This window comes from Tursiops truncatus, chromosome X, assembly GCF_011762595.2.
Source record: "Tursiops truncatus isolate mTurTru1 chromosome X, mTurTru1.mat.Y, whole genome shotgun sequence".
Lineage (NCBI taxonomy): Eukaryota > Metazoa > Chordata > Mammalia > Artiodactyla > Delphinidae > Tursiops > Tursiops truncatus.
The window spans coordinates 111,662,937-111,686,998 of NC_047055.1; the positions used below are offsets into that span (position 1 = coordinate 111,662,937).

Below are 24,062 nucleotides of genomic sequence, written 5' to 3' on the forward strand. Positions count from 1 at the left end.
TGATTAAATTCTGCCTTTGAAGGAAAAATGCCCACTTAGATTAAAAAAAATCCTCACAAATAACTTTATTTAAGAATTTTAAGATATAAATAACCACCATGGTTATATAAGTGCTATATGTTAATTATATATCTGTAAAATGATCCTATATATTTAAGGTTAGTTAATTCTTTATCTCAGGTGTTGGTAACCTTCTTGTATAGAGTCATATAGTAAATAATTTTGGCTTTGCAGGCCATGAAGTCTTAGCTGCAGCTAGTCAGTTCTGCTTTCGTAGTGTGAAAGCAGCCATAGATATTATGTAAATGAATGGGAACGGCCATATTCCAAGCAACTTTATTTACAAAAACAGGCAGTGGGCTAGATTTGCCCCTTGAGCCATAGATTGCCATTCCCTGCTTTAACTTACTTTAATTTCATGTTGGAACGTGCCAGCCTTATCTTAAGGGAAATTCAGTACATGAAAGGGAATAGTTTTTCATTTTGGAGAAAATTTCACTGGTTACTTATGTTCTCCCAGTATTGTGTGTCAAGGGCAGAAATCAGGAGAACCAACTGTCAAAACTCAAGCAATAAAAACCAACCTATCTGTGATAAGAAAATCAAGATAAACTCCAAATAAACTCCAAAACAAAGGAAACCAAACAAAGGAAAACCAAAAATCTAGTTTCTGTTAAAAAAACAAAAGAAGATGGTCTCATTTTGCTGTATCTTCTAACTGCCCTCCAGTTTCCATGCCCTTCTTTTACCTGCTATTAGGGATGAAGTGTTTAAGTAAGTCAGTCCTTGGGCTCCAAATTATCTTTGGATTGAGGAGGTTTATTATTGAATGAATGAATCATTTAATTAATTAATATCTTTTGTAGTATGTCTTCCAACTTAAAAGTTCCTTTCACAAGAATTTGACATTCAGCATTATTAGCTCTCCTTGAAGAAAATGTTTCAGACAAATTGTACATAAGCTTCTTCATTTGGAAAGTATCTTTAACTAGCATGACAATCGGGTCCAGTTTGTTTTGTAAAGGAGGACCACTGTGTTAACATCATTCCCCACGTTATACTCTTACTGAGTAGCAGCCTTTGATGAGTATTGGGCATATTTCAGTTATCCCAGCAATAGTTTGTAGTTCAAGTTAAAATTATGAAATCATAAATGAGATCATAAATGCATTCTTTTAGACTTTAATCTAAAACATTCACCTGAAAGCGTGTTTTATCCGTAAGGAATTTGTTGACTTACTCTTAAGACCATTTTTGAATCAAAGTAGATTTATATCCTTTTATCATTCATCAAGTACTTTTCATGTGCATTATCTCAATTGATCCCAATAACAACTTTGTTACATATGCCACCTTAAAATATTTTTATTTTTTTGAACGTGTTGGAAAAAAATACATACTTACGTTTCTATATACATCATGTTTAAGAAATTAAACTATAAGCTCTGTTTAGGTAGGGACAATGTCTTATTCACTGTTGTATCTCCAGCATATAGTACAACTACTGGCATGTAATAGGCACTCTGTAAATATGTGTTGCGTTAATAAATTAGTGGATGAGAAAGTAAGACACTTATTAAAGTTCCTACTCCAGAGATGAGAAAACAAAAATTCAGAGATGTTCAATGATATGCTTAGGGGTGAATTGCTGGTAAGTGGAAATAGAACTGGAGTACAGAAAATAAAATAATGCATATAAATTGCTTAGTACAATGCCTAAGGCATAATAGTTGATCAATAAGTGTACCTTTCTTATATTCTATGCATATATTAATTTACTTTAGTGTTCTTTCCACCATACTGCACCATAGTAACGGTAGATATGATAGTCAGAAAATAATTCAGTATTTCAAATAAGTTAAGTCCTGCCTATTAAATAGCATCTACTAAAGAGTAAATATATCCTCAAAGGCTAATTTCTATTTTCTTCATTTTCACATATTATCAATGAGTTGATTTAAAACCCAAAGACAATTAAATTGAATTTTGTACAAGAGCATAAAAATCTAGCTATCATCTATCCATCATACACCAATTTGCCTATGTCAAAGAGGAAAACTTCCATTTAGCTCCCTGAAATGTATACAGGCTGTTGTTCCCTTTTGCAAATCCTGAGCCATTTACTTTGTAAATTACCATGAGCTGCAAACAAAAGCACAGAAATAGGTCTGTGCAGATTCACACCAGTCAGGCAACTCTGTAAATAGTCAGCTTTGCCTGAGTCCTATTTTAAATACCTTCATTATTAACAATGTCATGTCATCTTTAGAGCTGAATACCATGCAGTGAACCCCCCCAAATATGATTTTGAACATTTCAAAACAGTCTCTACAGCCTTTACAGAAATTATTTAGCCACATAGCTGCTAAACCAAGCCTTCTATTGATACAAACACACATTTTACTTTCATATGGCTGCTTTTTGGAAGGTGTCATATTTTGGTAAGGGCAGAGAGCTGTCAGTTTTTCAAATAAGGCTCATATTTATTTTTTTAAACATAGATTGAATTTTTCTTATTTTAACTTCCTTAAAGACTTTGTAGGGAAGTCTTTAGAAGGAGTGTTTATATTTTATTACTAGATGACTGCTTTACTAAAAGGCTTTTAAAGAGTGATGTCTAGGTCCATAGAATTGAGCTTTTCTGACATCCTCCTTATTCTAAAGTCTTTTCTCCAGAATTTTACTTTTGCCACAAATATCGAAGACATACTTTAAAAAGGCAACTCTATTTTGCCTGCTTTAAGCAGGAGATTGATATTTTAGAGAGTGGTTTGAGAAAGACGTTTATGATGTCAAAGGTCATTCAAGCCAAATTTGAATTCACGTTCCTCTGTCTCCAGTGCCTATGCTGTACTCACTATAGCAGGCTGGGAAAGATTAAAAATTTGCCCTTCCAAAAATCCAAGAAGAAAGATTAGGAGCTAAAGATTAGGAGCCATTAAAAAAATCCCAAAATGTGTACATCTACATCCTCAAAGAATTGGCAGCTCTAAAATCCAGTAAGCCTTCTTGAATAAAGTATGTATTATCATCAACAATGTGGACAATATGTGCAACTAAAAGGTAAGGAAATATCAAAAGCTACAGAAACTTACTTTTTTCTCATCTGATTTACAAAAAGATACACTGAGTAATTATATATCCAGATAATTAAGGATAAACTGGAGTCATTATCATTTGGAGAGAATTTTGAAAAGTAAGCTTAGTGTGCTAAGTTTTCTACCCTTCTGGAATTATCCCTTTCTTGACTATCTGAGTGAGATTTCTGCCTGGAATTTTTTCTCTTCCAGTTGGTTCTGAGGACTCCCCAAAAGACAAGAGTACTGGTTGTTGCTTGTCAGCTGTTTCTTAGGAATACAGCTGCAACTTGGTCTCCAATCATGTCTAGACATTTTGATGACATTTTTCCAAATGTTTCTGTCTTCTTTTTGCAGAGAGGGAGAGGGAGAGAGAGAGAACTTCTTAAAAGGACACTATTCTATCAGATCAGGGTCCTATCCTTATGAACTCATTTAACCTTACTTCCTTAAAGGCCCTTTCTCCAAATACAGTCACATTTTGGGGTTAGGGCTTCAACATATGAATTCGGGGGGAACAGAGCATTAAATCCATAACAACATTTGACTGTGATTTTAGATGGATTGGTGGATGGAGAGAGAGAGAGAGAGAGAGAGAGAGAGAGAAGTATCTAAAGCAACTTGTAAAAAGGCTATACAAAGAGATACACTAAAAACATAATAGATAGTTAGAAATGGGATTTTTAAAAATTTTCAAGTAACCCACAGGAGGGCAGCAGAAAGAAAATAGAGAAATTTAAAACAGAACACAAGCAAAAAATAAGTAAAATGGCAGACTTGGGCCCTAACATGTCAACAGTTACATTAATTGTAAGTGATCTAAATATATCAATTAATAAACAGAGATTGGCAGTGTGGCTTTAAAAAATGATCCAATAATATGCCATCTACAAGAAACTCACTTCCAATAAAATGATGTAGGTAGGTTGAAAGTAAAATGCTGGAAAAATATACCATGCAAATAGTAATAAAAAAAAAAGGACAAATAGCTATTAATATCAGTTAAAGTAGACTTCAGAGCAAAAAAAAAGTTACTAGGGACATAAAGGGATATTACGTAATGATAATGAGTCAATCCACCAATACATAGTAATCCTAAATGTGTATGCAAATAAAAGAACATCAAAATATGTGAAGCAAAAACTTACAGAATTGAAAGGAGGAATATGCAAATTCATAATAGTAATCGGATACTTCAACACTTCTCTCTCAAAAACTGATAAAACTAGAGAGAAAAATCAAGAAGGTTCTAGAAGAACTCAACACCACTGACCAATAGAATCTCATTTGCATTTATGGAACACTCCATCCAACAATAGCTGAATGCATATTCTTTTAAGGAGCCTATGGAACATATACCAAGATATAATATATCCTGGTCTGTAAAATAAACCTCAAAACATTTAAAAGAACTTAAACCAAACAGAGTGCATCCTTTGATCACAATAGAAACAAACTATAAATCAGAAAGAACAGAAAAATCTCCAAATATTTGCAAACTAAATAGCACATTTCTAAATAATCCACGAATCAAAACAAAACAATCTCAAGGGAAATTTTTTAAATATATTGAAGTAAGTGAAAATAAAAATACATATCAAAATTTGTGAGATATAGCTACAGTAGTATTGACAGGGAAATTTATAGTGCTAAATGTTTACATTAGAAAAGAGGAAATGTCTCAAATCAATAATCTAAGCTACCACTTCAAGAAACTAGAAAAAGCAAATAGAAGGAAATAGTTAATAAAGATAAAAGCAGAATCAATGAAATTGGAAACATAAAAATAATAAAGAAAAACAATGAAACAAAAAACTGGTTATTTGAAAAGATCAATAAAATTGACAAACCTCTAGAAAGGCTGATAAGAAAAGAAGATACAAATTAGTAATATCAGAGATACATTATGAAAGGGAGTATTACGAAAAACACTATCCATATAAATTTGACAATTTAGATGAAATGGACCAGTTCTTTGAACAATTCAAACTATCACAATTCACCCCTTATGAAATAGATTATTTGATTAAAACTACTGAGGAAGTGGAATTCATAGTTTAAAACTCCCCAAGAAGAAATCTCCAGAGGACAATTCTAAATTCATTTTATGAATCCAGTAATAACTAAATGCCAAAATCAGAAAAAATGACAGTACCCTGCCCCCTACTACCAACCTACTACCAACCAATATCCCTCATGAATATAGATGCAAATATTCTTAACAAAATAGTAGAATGTAGTATTAATCAACACACAAAAAGAATTATATACCATGACCGAGAAGAGTTTGTTCCAGGGATGCAAGGCTGATTCAATAGTCAAAAATCAATCAATGGAATTCACCATACCAACGGGCTAGTGAAGAAAAAAAATCACATGATCTTATCAGCTGCAGAAAAAGCATTTGACAAAGTTCAACACCCATTTGGGATAAAACCTCTCAGGAGACTAGTTATAAAAGAGAATTTTCTCAACTTGATAAAGAAAATCTACAACAAAATAAAAACAACTTACAGCTAACATTATACTTAATTTTGAAAGGCTAAATAATTTTGCTCTAAGATGAGGGACAAGGCAAGGATGTCTTCTCTCACCACTGCTGTTTAACATGGTACTATAAGTTCTAGCCAGAACAATAAGGCATGAAAAGGAAATAAATGTCATAAAGATCTGAAAGAAAGAAATAAAACTGTACCTATTTGTAGATGACATGATAGTCTGCATAGAAAATCCCAAGGAAACTACAAAAAACATCCTAGTCACAGGATATAAGATCAATGTATGTAGAAAGAGAAAAATAAATATCTTATATTAATGCATATATGTGGAATCTAGAAAAATGGTACAGATGAACCGGTTTGCAAGGCAGAAACAGACACACAGATGTAGAGAACAAACGTATAGACACCAAGGGGGGTACACGGGTGGAGGGTGGTGGTGATGGGATGAATTGGGAGATTGGGATTGACATATATACACTAATAGGTATATAATAGATAACTAACAAGAACCTTCAGTATTAAAAAGATAAAATTCAAAACAAAGATCAATGTATGTTAATTGTGTTTCTATAGACTAGCAACAAACTGTGAAAACCAAAATAAAAACCACAATACTATTTATAATTTCTCTAAAGGAAGGGAAGTACGTGGGTAAAAATCTAGCAAAATGTGTACAGGAATTGTACTCTGAACTACAAAATGCTGATGAAAGAAATGACATATTTAAATAAATGGAGAAACATACCATTTTCATGATTTGGTACACTCAGAATAGAAAGAAAAGAAAAGTCATTTCATCCCAGATTGATGTACAGGTGTATCACACTATCAAAATCTCAGCATTCATTTTTTGTAGATATAGACAAGAATACTGCAAAATTCATATGGAAAGACCAAAGGAGTAGACTAGCTATTTTTTTTTTTGACAGAGAAGAATGAAGTGCAAGGAATCATTCTACACTATTCAAGGATTATTACCTGGTTACATTCATCAAGACTGTTGGTATTGGTGAAGGGATAGACACATTGATCAGTGAAACAGAATATTAAAACCAGAAATAGTGCCACACAACCACAGCCAATTGAATTTTTGCAAAATTGTAAAGAAATTCACTGGAGGAAGGATCGTCTTGTCAACAAAAAGTGCGGAAGTAATTGAATATTCATAGGCAAAAAAGTGAACCTCGACCTAAACCTCATACCCTATACAAAAATTAACTCAAAATGGCTCATAGATTTAAATATAAAGCCTAAAACTATAAAACTTTTAGAATGTAACATAGGAGAAAATCTTTGAGACCTGAAGTTTTGTGCAAAGTTCTCAGACATGACACCAAAAGCATAATTCATAAAAGAAAAAAAAATCAAAATTAGACTTAATAATTTAAAATTTTGTTCTGTGAAAGACCTTGTTAAGAGAGTGACAAGGGCTTCCCTGGTGGCGCAGTGGTTGAGAGTCCGCCTGCTGGTGCAGGGGACGCGGGTTCGTGCCCTGGTCCGGGAGGATCCCGCATGCCGCGGAGCGGTTGGGCCCGTGGGCCGTGATCGCTGAGCCTGAGTGTCCGGAGCCTGTGCTCCGCAGCGGGAGAGGCCGCAGTGGGAGAGGCCACAGCGGTGAGAGGCCCGCGTACCGCAAAAAAAAAAAAAGAGTGTGACAAGATGAGCTACAGACTGGAAAAAAATATTTGCAAACCACATATCCTTTATCAGTAAAGGACTCATGTAAAATATATTAAGAACTCTCAACTCTCAAAACAGTAAAAATCCAGCAACCCACTTAGAAAATGGGCAAAAGACATGAAGAGATATTTCACCACAGGGGATAAAAGGATAGCAAATAAACACCTAAAAATATATTCAACATCACTAGCCATTGAGGAAATGCAAATTAAGATCATGATCAGCTATTGCTGTACACCTATAAGAATGGCAAAAATAAAAAACAGTGACACCAGTTGTTTGCAAGGATACAGAGAAACTGGATCTCTTATAGATTGCTTGTTACAGTGTAAAATGGCTCATCAACTCTGGAAAATAGTTTTACAGTTTCTTTCAAAATCTAAATATGCACTTACCACATAACCCAGCAATTGAACTCTTGGGCATTTGTCCCAGAAAAATCAAAATTTATGTCCACTTAGCTTTATTTTCAATAGTAAAAACTGGTAACAACCAAACTGTCCCTCAATGGGTAAATGGTTAATAAACTGTAGTACACGTATACAATGGTATATTACTCAGCAATAAAAAGGAACAAACTACTGATATACACAAGAACTTGGATGGATCTCAAGGAACTTTTCCTGAATGAAAAAAAGAAAAGCCAGTCTCAAAAGTTATACATTATATGATTCCATTTACATAACATTCTTGAGATGTCAAAACTATGGAGATAGAAAACAGATTAGTGGTCAGGAGTTGCGGGGGGGAGGTGGAGAGGGGGATGTGACTATAAAGGAATAGCATGAGAGAGATCTTTGTGGTGATGGAATAATTCTTTATATATATATATATATATATATATATACACACACACACATATTTATTTGGTTGCGCCAGGTCTTAGTTGCAGCAGGCAGGCTCCTTAGTTGTGGCATGCAAATTCTTAGTTGCGGCATGCGTGTGGGATCTACTTCCCTCACCAGGGATTGAACCCGGGCCCCCTGCATTGGGAGTGCAGAGTCTTAACCACTGCGCCACCAGGGAAGTCCCTGGAATCATTCTTTATCTTGTTTTAGGTGGTTGTTACATGAATATACATATACATGGTACTTTTAAAAAAGAAAAATAAATTTGGAGGACTTAAACTATCTGATTTGAAGACTTATTATAAAGTGACAGTAATTAAGACAGTGTGGTATTGATGTAAAAGTAGACAAATAAATTAATAAAACCACATAGGAGTTCTGAAATGAAACCATGCTTATATGGTCAATTGATTTTCAACAAAAGTATAAAGGTAATTTGCGGGGAGAGACAATCATTTAAATAAATGTTGCTGGTTCAGTTGGATGTCTCTATATAAAAAATGAAAATTGACCCATATCTCACACCATATACAAATGTTAACTCAAAATGGATCATAGATCTAAAACTAAAACTATAAAAGTTCTTGAAGAAAGCATAAGAGAATTTTTGTGACCTTGTTAATGATTTCTTAGAAATGATACCAAAAGCATGATCTATGTAAGAAAAAAATTGATAAGTTGGACTCCATCAAAACCAAGAACTTCTGTTCTTCAAAATCCTGTTAAAGAGGTAGAAAAACAAGCAACTTACTGGAAGAAAATATTTACATTTCACCTATCTGATAAACTTGTATCCACAATGTATAAAGAGCTCTCAACACGCAATAATAAGAAATTATACATCCCACTAAAAAATGGGAAAAACATTTGAAGATATTCCACCAGAGAAGGTATATAAATGGCTAATAAGCACATAAAAAGATGTCCAAAATCATGATTAGAGAAATGCAAATGAAAACCACAATGAGATACCCCTACATACCTATTAGAATGGCGAAAATTAAAAGTCTAGCCATATCAAGTGTTGTCAAGGATGTGGAGCAAATAAAACTGTCATATACTGAAGGTGGGAATGTAAAATTGTACAACCACTTTGGAAAAAAGTTGGGGAGTTCCTTCAAAAGTTAAACATATGCCTACTATATTATCTAGCCATTCCATCCCTACATATTTACCCAAGAGAAATGAAAGCATATGTCCCTACAGGGACTTGTACCATACATCCATAGCAGCTTTATTTGAAATAGCCCCAAAGTGGAAGCAACTCAACCATCAACATGTGAACTGATAAACAAATGGTGGTGTATCCATACAGTGGAATACTACTCAGCAATAAAAAGGGATGTACTTGTAATATATGCAACAACATGGATGAATCTCAAAATCATTATTCTGACTGAAAGGAGCCAGACAGAAACAGATGATTCCATTTATATAAATGATTCCAGTTATATAAAATTCTAGAAAATGAAAGCTAGTATATAGCAACAGAAAGCAAAAACTAATATATAATAGAGATTTGGAGAGGTGGGAAGAGCAGGACAGTTGGATTACAAAGTGGTGGAGTATGAAGAAACTTTTAGGGGTTATAGATATATATATATAGATATATATAGATACACATATATATATTTAATTGAGGGCTTCATGGGTATATACATATGTTAAAACTGATAAAACTGTGTACTTTAAACATATGCAGTTTATTGTACATCAACCATAACTCAATAAATGTTTTTAAAAGTGAAAAAAAATAGTGATGCCTAGGTCCCACCTCCAGAGCTTCTAATTTAATTTGTCTCAGATATGCCCTGGGCATCAGGATTTTCTAAAATTTCCAGGTGATTCTAATGTGCAGCAAGGTTTGAAAATCCCTGTATTCCCATTTCCACCACACTAATTAAAGCCCCTATCATCTTCATCTAAAATTATCCTGCTTCCTAAAGGACATCCTTCTTACAGTCTTACTTCCTTCCAAATCATTCTGAACACCATGGCTAGATAAGACTAAAACACAAATCCGATAGTGTCATCCTCTCTTAAAACCCTCTAAGACTTCCCTACTACCTTTAATATAATGTCCCAGATCTTTTATGAAGATCAGCCACTACTTTATTTCTTGCCGTTTCCCTCTCACCCACTATTTTCCAGCTCTCTCGAACTTTTATCACTTCTTTGAATTTTCCAGTGCTCTCACCTCTGAGCTTCCAACATGCGGTTCCCTTGCCTGGAATACCTTTCATTTCATCTGTTCAACTCTTACTTGTTCTTCATGTCTCAACATAAATGTCAGTTTTTATGGGAAACTTCCCTGATCTCTACACTAGATCACCAGATGATAACTCAGTACCTAGGACAATGCATCACACACTTGACAAAAAGTCATAGTATCATCTACTTCTCCTCTGGTAAAAAAAATCATCATATTATTTTGTCCTTATTTCCTACTGGACTGTAAAATCTGTAAAAACTGAGATTGTGTAAGTATGGTCCATTCTTGTATCTCTAGTGGTACATGGTGCATGCTCATTCATTCATTCATTGAAGAGATTTTAATTGAGTGCCCACTGTGTGACAGGCACTGTTCTGGCAATGAGTATACCAGTCCAACAGGGATACTGTTCCTGTGAAGCTTATGTTCCAGAGAAGAGAGAACATGATGAAGGAAGGTAGGAAGGAAGGATATAATAAATAAATATTTGCTTAGTACTTGTAAGAAAGTAGGAAGGGAGGGGGAGGGGTGGAGAGAGAGGGAGAAAGAGAGACACCATTAGCTTCTTACTCCATGTTAAAGTTTTCAATGCCCTTTCTTTAAGGACGTTTACTCTATCTAATACCTATTCTTCCATTTCTTAATGTCCAAATAAAGCTTTTCCAGGGTCAGCTTCACACAGTAGATAACCACTTAACGTAGTTTGAGTTTAGAATCCCCAGAAAACTTTTCGTAATAAAAAATTTTTAAATACTTGCCCTCTCATATGTTACTTGATACTAAAATATCTTTCAAATGTGAAAAATATCTTTCATTGCACACTTAGAAATGATGCTTCAAATATAATATTGTGGTGCCATAATTATGAATGAATAAAGAATAGATAAGAAAGCTGTTGAACCAGGTGATTCTTTTCAGGGTTGCCAACCTGTTGTATGATGGTTTAAGGACAGCTTTCACAAGTCAAAAAAATATTGGGTTAAGGAGTAGGTATCAATGAAGAAAGAGAATACTCACAAGGCTAAAGTCAGCTCTCAGAGATGATCATGGTCCCCTGATCTGTCCATCATCCACTGGGGAGCATTTTCTGGACCTGGCTTGAGTTTGACTCTAATGAAGAGAACATTTTACTCTTGGGTCTCTCTTCTTATAGAGCAAGTGTGAGATCACCATCTCACCTTGTCAGTGAGTGGAATAAAGATGCTATTTATGGAGCCAGGAATCTGGATTTAGGATGCTAACTACCTCAGTACCTGGGGCCTGTGGAGCCCTTGAGATATTATAATCCTCTGTGAGAGGAGGAGGACAAGTGTGGACAGGAAGCTGTCAGTGCCATTGGAAGCTGAGCTTGAGCACTGTCCCTCATTCAGGAAAAAGATGGACTCTCCCAGATTCCAACCAGCTTATTGTCTAGGCAGCCTAGTGTAGGCACCTGTATCATGTTTAGATGGCCTGCTTTTTGCAGTATGAATACTTTAAGTTTTTTTTTTTGGAGGGGGGCAGTGTGGGGATGGAAGGGCTGGAATGAGAGAAGAAATTAGGTAAGAAAGCCCAACCACATACATTCATAGGATGAAGAAAAAAACCATGAAAAAAATGAGGGTCTGGGGACACCGACTACAAATTTCGTTGTTTTCCATTTTGTTTAGGAAATCCCTGCCAAATACTAATGGGGAATGGATAAATCCACGAGAGAATATATGTTATTATCTGCTAATTATAAAACCTGTAAAGCCTGTCACACTGCATGCCCTCTACAAATGCTGCCTGTCCCTGCTTCTAATAGTGCTCCCAAAGCATTTAGTCAATGTGTTCATCTTGACACAACATTCCTTCCATTGCTTTAATCTATATAGACACATTTTTCAACCAGCACATTACGTGATCATCCTTAACTTACAATTGAGAACCCCAGTACATTGGGAACAGCTGCTTTGGAAATTTACCTTAAAGCATTTCTGTTTTAAGATCACATAGACTAACTTCCAAATCCTTTGCTGAATCTTAAATCAATATAGACATTATGCATCTATTAGTTACTAAAGAACAGCCCACATTTCTTAATTAAAACTATCAAACAAAGAAATACAAACATTAATTAACTATAAGATCTGTAGCAAATATTTAAGTTCCAGAAACAACTTCAGAAGTTTTATGTATATATAAATACATGAAACATTATATATTTGGGGGGAAGGAAAAATGATTCTGAAGTAATTGAGTACCACTTCTGATTCCATGTGCTCAACATTCTATATTTTATCTTTTAAAGTTCTCTCAATTTACCGATAACAAAATTTTACATGAGTATGATTGTCCTGTAGATCAACCTTGGCATTTGCAGTTGACAGTAATGTTTCTTGACTTAACGAATGCTGGCTTTATTTTCAGGGCTGACTTCTTAAGCCACCTAAGGAGGTGCTTTGACTAGCATATGGTGTTTCTTGCAAGGATTTTAAACATTACTTTACAAGGTAATTGAAAAAGGTGTCTTCATAAACAACTGCTTTTAACATGAATACATGTCTGTGAGCATCGCTTTACCAGAAAGCTTGACTGTTCTTCATCCAATGGGTGCTTGAGCTCATGTTTCCTGTTTATAGCTGTATTCACTCAAGGGAGAGCTACTGGAAATGAGACTTGGCCTATCTCTTTACTATAATATGAAAGAGAGAATAATTTTCATTTTCTTTTTAATGTATATATATTATTTTTCAGATTCTTTTCCCTTATAGATTATTACAAAATATTGAGTATAGTTCCCTGTGCTATACAGTAGGTCCTTGTTGGTTATCTATTTTATATATAGTAGTGTGTATATGTTAATCCCAATCTACTAATTTATCCCTCCCCGCTTCCCCTTTGGTGACCATAAATTTGTTTTCTGTGTCTGTGGGTCTATGTTTTGTAAATAGATTCATTTTTATCATTTTTTTCAGGTTCCACATATAGGCGATATCATATGATATTTGTCTTTCTCTGTCTGGCTTACTTCACTTGGTATGATAATCTCTAGGTCCATCCATGTGGCTGCAAATGGCATTATTTCATTGTTTTTTTGGATGAGTAATATCCCATTGTATATATATACACTATATCTCCTTTATCCATTCATCTGTTGATGGACATTTAGGTTGCTTCCATGTCTTGGCTGTTGTAAATAGTGCTGCAATGAACATTGGGGTGCATGTATCTTTTCGAATTAGAGTTTTCATCTTTTCTGGATATATGCCCAGGAGTGAGGTTGCAGGATCATATGGTAACTCTATTTTTAGTTTTTAAAGTAACCTCCATACTGTTCTCCATAGTGGCTGCACCAATTTACATCCCCACCAACAGTGTAGGAGTCTTCCTTTTTCTCCACACCCTCTCCAGCATTTGTTGTTGGTAGACTTTTTGATGATGGCCATTCTGACCGGAGTGAGGTGATGCCTCCTTATAGTTTTGATTTGCATTTCTCTAATAATTAGCAATGACCCTATAAACTTCTGCTTGTCTGTGCTAGAAGAGAGAACACTATCTCAGTTAGCTTTGCATGGTTTATTCTTGGCAGTGTTAAGGGACAACATTAATTGACTTGAAGACAAAAGGCTCATAGTTCTTCTTAATGAATATTGCCCAAATCTGGAAATACAGAGGTAACAATGCAGTTCTAAAAAGTAGCTTCTTTAGATAGAAAATAACACTTAATAATCAATATGGAACCAGGTTAAAACTCAGATACAGTCCAAACCAAAAGCATTCACATATTAAGCCCTGAGGAGATGGATTGCAGATCTGCCTTTGAGGGTGCAATCTAATACTCCTTATTTTCCCTCAAAGAAATGTAGTCAAAATGTTTTCCCTCTCCAGGTGCTGTGCCAGGCACATGCTGTGCAGGCGCTGTCAAAAGTGGATGTTACTGTAGCTAAACTCATTTCCTGCCTAAATCAGTCCTAAGTTCCCAGTACCTTTCTTCCTAATGTTTACCTTTCCTGCCAATGCCTTGTAGTAACCTCATCTTTCATCTTTCAGAGAAAAGAAAACACTCGATCCCATTTATCAATTATTAAGTAGTAACCAATACTGCTGGCCATTGTTTGCCTTCCTGTGACCGTCCATTCACTCTTCTGGTGACATAGTAATACCTCATTTGCCTCGGACCACACGTCAGGAGCCTTCAGAAGGCGATTAATCATTATTCTGGGGCCACAGACCATGTACAGCAGCCTGAGAAAGTGAAGACAGAAGGGTTCGAGATGAAGTTCAGTTTCATAAGGCCAGCTCCACATAACTAAATTGATGACTGAGTTCTCCCTCTTTCCCCTTTGTCTGCAAGTTGTCTCAGATTTTAAAATTAATGTCTATTGAGGTCTAAGTGAGTAATAGCTACTGCTGATAGCCCAGAACTTTGGGAAAAAGTGCTGATAGGAGCCCTCTGATTTAGAGAAATTAGCTGCTAAAATATGTCAAAACACACAAATACTCACAGTGGATCATCAACAGTGGAATATCAAGAATTGTTAATATCCTTGCGGAAAATATGTTGAATTTCTATAGATAATCAATTTGTATTTACTCATGGTTGTTTATGCAGTCAGTTGGCAAGGATTTATTGAGTGTCTATGTGTCCAGTATGTCAGCAGTTTCAAGGAGAGGGAAAACAAAAGGAACTCTAGTATTATAGCAAGTCAACAAGCTACATGAAAATCCAAAGTTTCTTTTGAGGGAGGTTTCAAGTAGAATTCTAAGCCAGAGAATAATTTTTTTCTTAAGTTATAATTTATATAGGTAATAATGATAATAACTAACACTATTGACAAAAATTAAAGCATTTGGAGGTTTAATAAGTTGCTCAAAGTCACAAAATGAGCATAGCAAAGAAAGAAAAAACAGTTTAGGGGTTTTAAAGGACTAGAATATTTGCTTTTTCTAGAATCTGGATAAAACATTTCCAGGAAATTAGGTTTCCTGCCTCGGTTTCTTCATATGTGAAACAGAAGAACTAAATGAGAAAATGTATAAGTAGCACGTAATAGCATAAATAGCACACAGTAAGCCTGTGTAAGTAGATGGTCTCTACTGCAGATGAACGGTTTGCTCCAGGCAGTAGAATAGCTCCTGGAGTCTTAGTAACAGAGGATGATCACACATTACAGGTTAAATTGAGCAAATCAAAGCTTCCACCTTTAAAAATATAAAAACTGAGCTGAGGAATAGCCTGATTGATATACCTAAGCCAGTGGTTCTCCGTTAGGGGCAATGTTGCCCCCCCCCACCCCGACCCAGGGACATTTGGAGACATTTTTGGTTGTCACAATTTGGGGGAGATGATACTGGCATCTAACGGGTGGAGGCCTGGGAGGCTGCTGAACATTCTATAAGGTGCAGGTCCGCCCTCATAGCAAAGTATTATTTGGCTTAAAATGTATATAGCACTGAGGCTGAGAAAGCCTAGTCTAAGCTGATGGGCATAAATTAGGATATCAATTTTGCTTATGCTGTAATAGAAGCATTGAGGGTGTTACATGTAGAAGTGGATTTTCCCTAACATAGATTTGATAGAAAAAAAAAGGAGCTGGGTAACATAGCACGTTTCTATGATACAGTATCTCCTTAGAAATTTAAAGAAACATCAAAAGCTAGGAGTGATTTTAGAGCAGCATCTTAGAGGGATAAACATGGAAGGATTTTATCAAACAGAGAATGAGGACTCCATAATGTAACAGTAAACAATTTTCTAAGCCTGAATGCAAGACTATGGAGTCATACTGGGATTGGCACTTATAAGAGGACTAAATTTAAAAAGTGTTTCCACAGATGTATCTCTTGGTCATTTAAAATTTAAGAGACAAGAAAAAAATGTCTTAAAACTCAATGTATTTGATTAGAGTGAGATTTTAATTAAAGGACAAAAAAGACAAAAAGGCTTTAATCAGGGAATGGTGGCTCTTTTGCATTGTGAAGCTTTTACTTATTTATAGACATGCACACGTACAAAGAGACTAAATACAGAAGGAGAGATGTGTTGTGAGGCCCAAAGAGTAAATATGGCAACTTCAGTGTTTTAGTTAAAGATAGCATGTAGAGACATCCGACTGGTGGTGAAAACTAGAGTAGCTAATAGTCATGTATGAACAAACAAAGATTTTGTTAATTTTACCATTCTGAACAACTTTGTTCAAAAGATGAAAAATGAAAAGAGAATTGTAACATGCTTTTGCATAGTGTTTTACAATGTACTAAGTGCTCTGACATTATCTCCTTTATTTATAGAGTAATGTGGGAAAAATTTATTTTTTTCATAATGACCATTTACTCCCAGGTGTCCAAAACATTTGGCTTCTGGTAATAGAGCTTACCTGAACTACTGAGTGAATGTGTGGATTCCAAGAGCTCAAGCGGCAGTAAATCTAAAAACATCTAACTCACTAAGGGTAGTAAGAAGTGGATGGAAGATATAACGTACATCTGAAGACAGCCTATCATACCACCAACCTAATGCACTGGAAAATAAGTGGATAACTCTAGCTGCTGAAATTCACAGGGAACCATATAAACCTGATAAATCCCTGATAGAGGCTGTAAACTTGCCAACAAATCAATCACAATATCTTTGCAATCCCTTTCTGTTTGTAACTAAAATAACAACACTGGGGATTTGAAAAAGAGACCATCATTGTTTGCTTAAAATCAGTTCTTGAGGTGGTGAAAGATACTCCGGTCACCATTCATTAGCAAGGCCTTCATTATATCATTTACAGCATGCATTTGGAAAAAGGATTCTTTACATATGACTATGATAATGATAACCCATTATCAATAGGGCATACATTTTGAGCTGTTTTTCTAGTGGTTAAGACAAGTTTGTATTAAGTAAGTTATATACTCCTGTCTAGCTTCAAGATACAACAGGACTGAGGACATTATTTATGGTACAGGTTATCTTTTCATCATACATAATTAATAAACAGGAGGATAAAACTCTGGCAAATCCCTAGATTTCCTTTTAGCGACTATGATATGCTTAGGACCAATTGGAAAGGATTCCAATTGTTAGATATGTAATACTCGTTAGGATGATAGAATCTTGGAGCTAGGCAAAACCTTAAGAATATCTAGTACCATTCTATATTTGCAAATGAGAAAGCTAAGATTCAGGAAGGTGAAGAGACTCATCTAAGTATACGTAGCTAACGTCGTGGCTTATCGGGGTCTAGAATTCAGAGTTCCAAGCTGCCAATTCAGCGATCTTTCCATCATACCATACCTTCCTAAGATCATACTTGGTTCTACCACTGCCTTTGTAACACAAAAATATCTCATGCCAACCCACCAAGAGCATTAGTACAGAGGTGCTCTGTGAACTTCCTTGAATCAGCCTGGAAGAGATGACTTCGAGTTCATGTCAACCACTTACATCATCTCAGAATTACCAGTTCTTTCATCACCACCCAATGAAAGAATGCATGGGGAGCCCCATCATTCAAATTTTTACATCCCCTTGAGTGTCCTGGGGTTGTTCATATTCTCAAACCTGATTCAAAGGTGTAGACTTGGGCAAAAGGCCATCTACTGATCAAATAGCACATAAAGTAATTTTTTAAATTCAGATCTAGAATATCCTTTAATAATCATTTGTCTTTAATTATATTTCCACAAGCTGCTTTCTAGTCCTAAAACAACTTTACAAGATTAAGAATATGCTTCTACTATATTTTGGTATTTCACTATATAGGACAAAGATGTGAACACGACTGTGAGGTGAACAAACGGAATTTGAGCAGCCTAAATGCAAATTAAGAGAAAAGTTACTCAGAGAAAGTCACCTTTAATAACATCCAAAAGGCATGGCAAACTGAAGTGTGGTTTGGGCAGATACGTGGGTGTAGTTGTGCAAAAGATTCTATTAGTGACCCCAATTCTCCACTTCTACCTGTATCTATACCTTTTGTCATATAACTCTGCAGTCCTTTCCAACAGAGCTGGGACATAATTCCTTACCCCTGGATTTAGTCATGATGACATGCTTTGGCCAATGGGATTAGCAAATGTGATAGAGTCTTAAAAAGTGCTTGCTGGATTTGGCTCACTCATTCTTGTGCTTACACCTTCCCGGTGAGAAGTACATGCCTAACTTTGCTGCTGCCGGGGGGCAGGAAGAAAGACATGCGAATCAGAACTGCTGCGGCTAAGGTATTCTAGATTGTGCAGCCTAGAGCAAAGCCCATCCAACCCCAAGGATGTTTTTGTGTAACTAAATGAATGAATGAATCACTGCAGGAAACCGAACTCTAAAGCAAGATCAGACTAATGGTTAGTCTAAACAATGAACTGGAGCTGGAAGCTGTGAAAGCCAAGATATGAGTGTGTGTGTAGCGCGGGTAGGGGGCGTGAAATTCAGGCAGCCCCTAGCAAGAGTAGGCACAAACAGGATGAAGTAGTATAACTAGGAGGGTGCAGATCTGCAAGAAAGCACTGTTGATGAGGCTTGTGTGACCGAGTGGCATGAGGGACTGTTTGAGACCTTTTCCTTCTATAGAGATTTTAGAATAAAGTAGACATTATAGCTGAAATCAAGCCTTATTTGGAACAAAGACAAATTTTCCCAGACTGGATTTAAAAAAGGCTTAGTTTTTGGCTCAAAGATTCCATGCCACCTGGCATTTTCCATAAAGAGAAAAACTAGGGATACCTGAGACGGAAGAGAGCAGTTCTCTTGGAGGTATGCCTAGGGTCCATCTGCAAATGGAAATATGATTACAAACCTTGAGCACTATTCCTGGATCAGTGTTCATGTATTCCTGTGTTCCTCCTGTATTCCTAAAGGGAGATTAACCCTTCACCTCACCTTCCTGAGAAAGAACAGGAGGGGGGTCACTCTTGGTTGCTCCCTCACTATTGAGAAAACTAGTCAATATTTGGGTAGGTCTACAAGTGGGAGCTGATATCTTTATCATTGGTCATATTGCTCTGCCTCCTAAGGTACTGGGGAGAGATGGGAAGTGCAAGAGACAGTATCTCTTAAAAAATGCCTGACCATTCAAATTCCCAGTTTTCACTTTCTGAAGCTTATGGAAAGATGGGTACCTCCTGTGCCAACAGGTCCCGGAGACAGGATGCAGAATGGCTAGGATACTGCTCACTTGGAGCAGAGGTGCTCCAGAAAAGTGGTGAATGTGGATGTGGTGGGAGACGCCCAGCTGAGAGTCAGGTAGCAGCTGTGCTAAGTCCCCCAGGGGAGCTGCTTGGAGGTGATTCCTTCATCAGCAGGGCTGTTGGGATCATCACCTGGCCACACCAAGTCTTTTGACAATAGGATGAATGCTCAGTGAAAAATTACACAATGAGCTCAATCAACTTGCCACTGGTGGTCATATAAAGAAATGACTTTTCTCTTTCACTGTTCCTTGTCTCCACACTGGAGGATGTGTAACCTGCTGGGAATAGGGAAGTGGGGTCAAGTAGACTATAGACCATGCCCCTCCTTCAAGCCTGCAGAGCAGTGGATCTCAACTTTATCATACTCGATGCCCTTCCACCCAGGTTTGTTTATTTTTTGTTTGTGTGTGGTAAAATACACATAACATAAAATGTACCATCTCAACCATTTGTAAGTGCACAGTTCAGTAATGTTAAGTACATTCACATTGTTGTGAAACCGATCTCCAGGATTCTTTTCATCTGACAAAACTGAAACTCCGTACCCATTAAACAATTACTCCTCATTCCTCCTCCCCCAGGCTCCGGGCAACCATCATTCTACTTTCTGTCTCTATGAATTTGACTATTCTAGGTACCTATATAAGTGGAATCATACAGTATTTGTCTTTTTGTGACTGGCTTATTTCACTTAATATCCTCAAGTTTCATCCATATTGAATCATATGTCAGAATTTCCTTCCTTTTTAGGGTTGAATAATATTTCACCATATGTGTGTGTGTGTGTGTGTGTGTGTGTGTGTGTGTGTGAGTGATATTATATATATCACATTTTGCTTATTCATTCATCTCTCAATGGACACTTGGGTTGCATCCACCTTTTGGCTATTGTGAGTAATGCTGCTATGAATATAGGTATACACATATCCCTTTGAGACCCTTTCAATTCTTTTGGGTACATGCCCAGATGTGGAATTGCTGGATCATACAGTAATTCATTTTTAAATATTTTGAAGAATGCTCACTCCATTTTTAAAGAGATATTTTATAATGTGATGATTTAATATATGTATACATTGTGGATGATTATCACAATCAAGTTAATGAACACATCCATTACCTCACATAGTTACCATTTTTGGGTGTGTGTGTAGTGAGAACACTTATGATTCATTCTCTTTGCAAATTTCAACTATACAATACAGTTTATTAACCATAATCACCATGCTGTACATCAGAGCCATCTGATGTACAGAGTACATCAGAGTACATCTGATGCTGTACATCAGAATTTATTCATCTTATAACTGAAAGTTTTTATCCTTTGACCAACATCTCCTCATTTCTTCCACCCCAGCCTCTGTCAATCACCATTCTAATCTGGTTCTATGAGTTCAACTTTTTTAGATTCACATCATATTGTATGCCTTAAAGAAAATCATGTTGTACAACCTAAACATATATAATTTTTATTTGTCAATCATATCTCAATAAAGCTGTAAAATTTTTAAATAAAATGAAAAAATTAAGAAAAGAAGGAGATTCAGCTGGCCAGTCAGGGTGACAGGCTTTCCGTCCTAGAACCATGGCCCAGTTTGTCCATAACCTCGCGGAGAAGGCCCCAGTGCTGTTCAACGCTGCTGTGACTTACTCAAAGCCTCGATTGGCCACATTTTGGCACTACACCAAGGATAAGCTGGTTCCTCCAATCTCTGCTGAGATCCCTACAGCTATTCAGAGCTTGAAAAAAATTATCAATAGTGCTCAAACTGGTAGCTTCAAACAGCTCACAGTTAAGGAAGCTCTACTGAATGGTTTGGTGGCCACTGAGGTGTGGATGTGGTTTTATGTTGGTGAGATCGTAGGCAAGCGTGGCATCATTGGCTATGGTGTTTGAAGACCAATCTTTGCTTTATTATTTGGGTATTCTTGGACCATGTGTGAGCAAACTGCTATTTGAATAAAATAAGGCAATGTGTCAAAAAAAAAGAAAAGAAAAGGAGAAACATTTTATATCATCCTCTGTGCTCTACTGAGATGAAATTCAAGGGTAATATAATCCAACTTCACAGTAAGTTTTAAAAATCTACATAATATCCTGTGATCTAAAGGAGAAATAAGAGGAAAGTAATTTATAATATAAAATATATTTCAAGTAAATGTTTCAGCACAATCACACTACAAAGAGTCAGATGTTTACTTCTACTTATAATAAATGAAATTGGATTTAAAAGAAGTAAGAAATTTTAAATGCATATTACTAAGTGAAAGGAGCCTATCTGAAAAGGCTACATTCAATATGTTTTAGCATTCTAATTCCAACTATATAATGTTCTGGAAAAGGCAAAACCATGGAGACCGTAAAAAGATGAGTGATGGCCAGAGGTTAGAGGGGAGGGAGGGATGAATAGGTGGAAAGAAGGATATTTAGGGCAGTAAAACTATTCTGTACAATACTGTAATGGTGGATACATGTCCTTATACATTTGTCAAAACCCACAGAACAATGTACATCACCATGAATCCTAATATAAACTAAGGATTTAGGGACTTCCCTGGTGGTCCAGTGGTTAAGACTTCATGCTTCCACTGCAGGGGGCACAGGTTCGATCCCTGGTCAGGGAAGTTCTGTGCCACGGGGCGCGGCCAAAAATAAAAAATAAAAAAATAAAAATAAACTAAGGATATAGGGTGATAATGATGTGTCAGTGTAGGTTCACTGATTATAACAAATATACCACACTCTAATGTGGGGTGTTGATAGTGGGGGAGGCTGTGCAGGGGAGGAAGTATACGAGAAATATCTGCATTTCCTGCTCAATTTTACTGTGAACCTGAAGCTGGTCTAAAAAATAACATTGATAGTAATAACAACAACAACAACAATAATAATATCCAAAAGCCCAAACCAGGTCATTTTCAATTTTAAAAAAAGCAATAGGACAATATGCAATTGAATATTGTTGAAACTTTAAAACTTTTGGACATTTTGAAATAAAGGCTATATAGTTATATTCGTGTATGTTAGTGGAATCTCCATAGTGGGGACCGGTTCATAATGCAGACTGATTTAGGTGTGTTGTGTTGGCCACTCAAATATGAGTGGCATTGCCATTGATGGCATGATTTTCCAGATTGGTAAACAGTTTCTAATAGAATTTTTTTTAAAATTCACTCTTTCCTCAATGTATATGATAGTGACATTTACATTCCTGGAAAATTCAGTGATTATTAAAACTGTGCAAAATATTTTTTAAATTAAAAAATGGAATTATGCTCTACATTTAATAATTATCAACAAGTTATTGCCATGATGAATGTCCAGTGGGACATTGAAAGTAATGCAGAAGATAATTTTTCATGGTTAGGTTTGTCCCACACACTGTCTATCAATTCTGACCTCCTCCTACTACATGTCAATAATGCTCCCCCCAAAACAATGGGACCATACACCCACAAATTTCCTTAAGAATAGCAGTTGTCTCAAATGATGTCACTTACAAATAATCAAACCAAAAGTTCTTTTAAAACATGATACTTAGATAAAACATTTCCATTTTTAATATTCCTCAGAATGGGGCACATTGAATTAAGCTAAAGAACCAAACAAAAAGTTCCCACACAACAATAGTAAAGAATATTTGTAGTATCCACTGAGTAAGTACATAAACTTGGTCTCTAAAATTGACATCAGTGAATCGTATTTCAAATCCAACAGATTTTAGGTAAATTTTGCATAACTTAAAAGAGGTAATACGTTTTTTACAGTTCTTTGACACTGTTAAGAATTTTTTGTGTCAATGCTAATAATTTCAGTGCATACAAGATGAAAGCGAGGCAATACAAGACTTTTGAGACAACTGATGCTTAATGCCAAGTATAGAGAATATCTTTTTAAATTTTTTAAAAAACTTTTTATTTGGAAATAATTTCAACCTTACATAAGAGGTTCATAAATAGTATGGAAAATTCCCATGTGCTCTTTATCTAGATTCATTAGTTGTTAATATTCTTCCCCATTTAGTTTATCATTCTCTCTGCTTCTGGATGGATAGATAGATAGATAGATAGATAGATAGATAGATAGATAGATACTGATATATATTTTTCTGAATTACTTCAGAGTAAGTTGCAGAAATCATGCCCCTTTACGCCTAGATATATAAATCTATGTACCCCAAGAACAAGAATATTACCTTACATAATCATATTATCAAAATCAAGAAATTTAACATCGATACAGTACTATTATTTAATCTATAATCCACATTTCAGTTTTGCCAATTGAATAATGCCTTTTATAGCAATTCTTTTAAAGTCTAGGATCCTGTCCAGGATCTCATATTACATTTAATTGTCTTATTGCTTTGGTCGCCTTTAATCTGAAACAGTTCTGCTGCCTTTCTTTTTCTTTTTCCCAGTCCTTTGAGCTTTATTTTTTTTAATTTTTTTTAATTTTTAAATTTTATTTTATTTATTTTTTTATACAGCAGGTTCTTATTAGTCATCCATTTTATACACATCAGTGTATACATGTCAATCCCAATTGCCCAGTTCATCACACCACCAGCACCACCCGCCGTGGCTTTCCCCCCTTGGTGTC

The 24,062-nt window shown here is 35.8% G+C and overlaps 1 pseudogene; it reads left to right on the top strand.

The window, feature by feature from the left end:
- The first annotated feature begins 21,044 nt into the window (after positions 1 to 21,044).
- On the top strand, positions 21,045 to 21,375 carry LOC101330731 (ATP synthase F(0) complex subunit g, mitochondrial pseudogene; annotated as a pseudogene).
- The last annotated feature ends 2,687 nt before the right edge of the window (positions 21,376 to 24,062 follow it).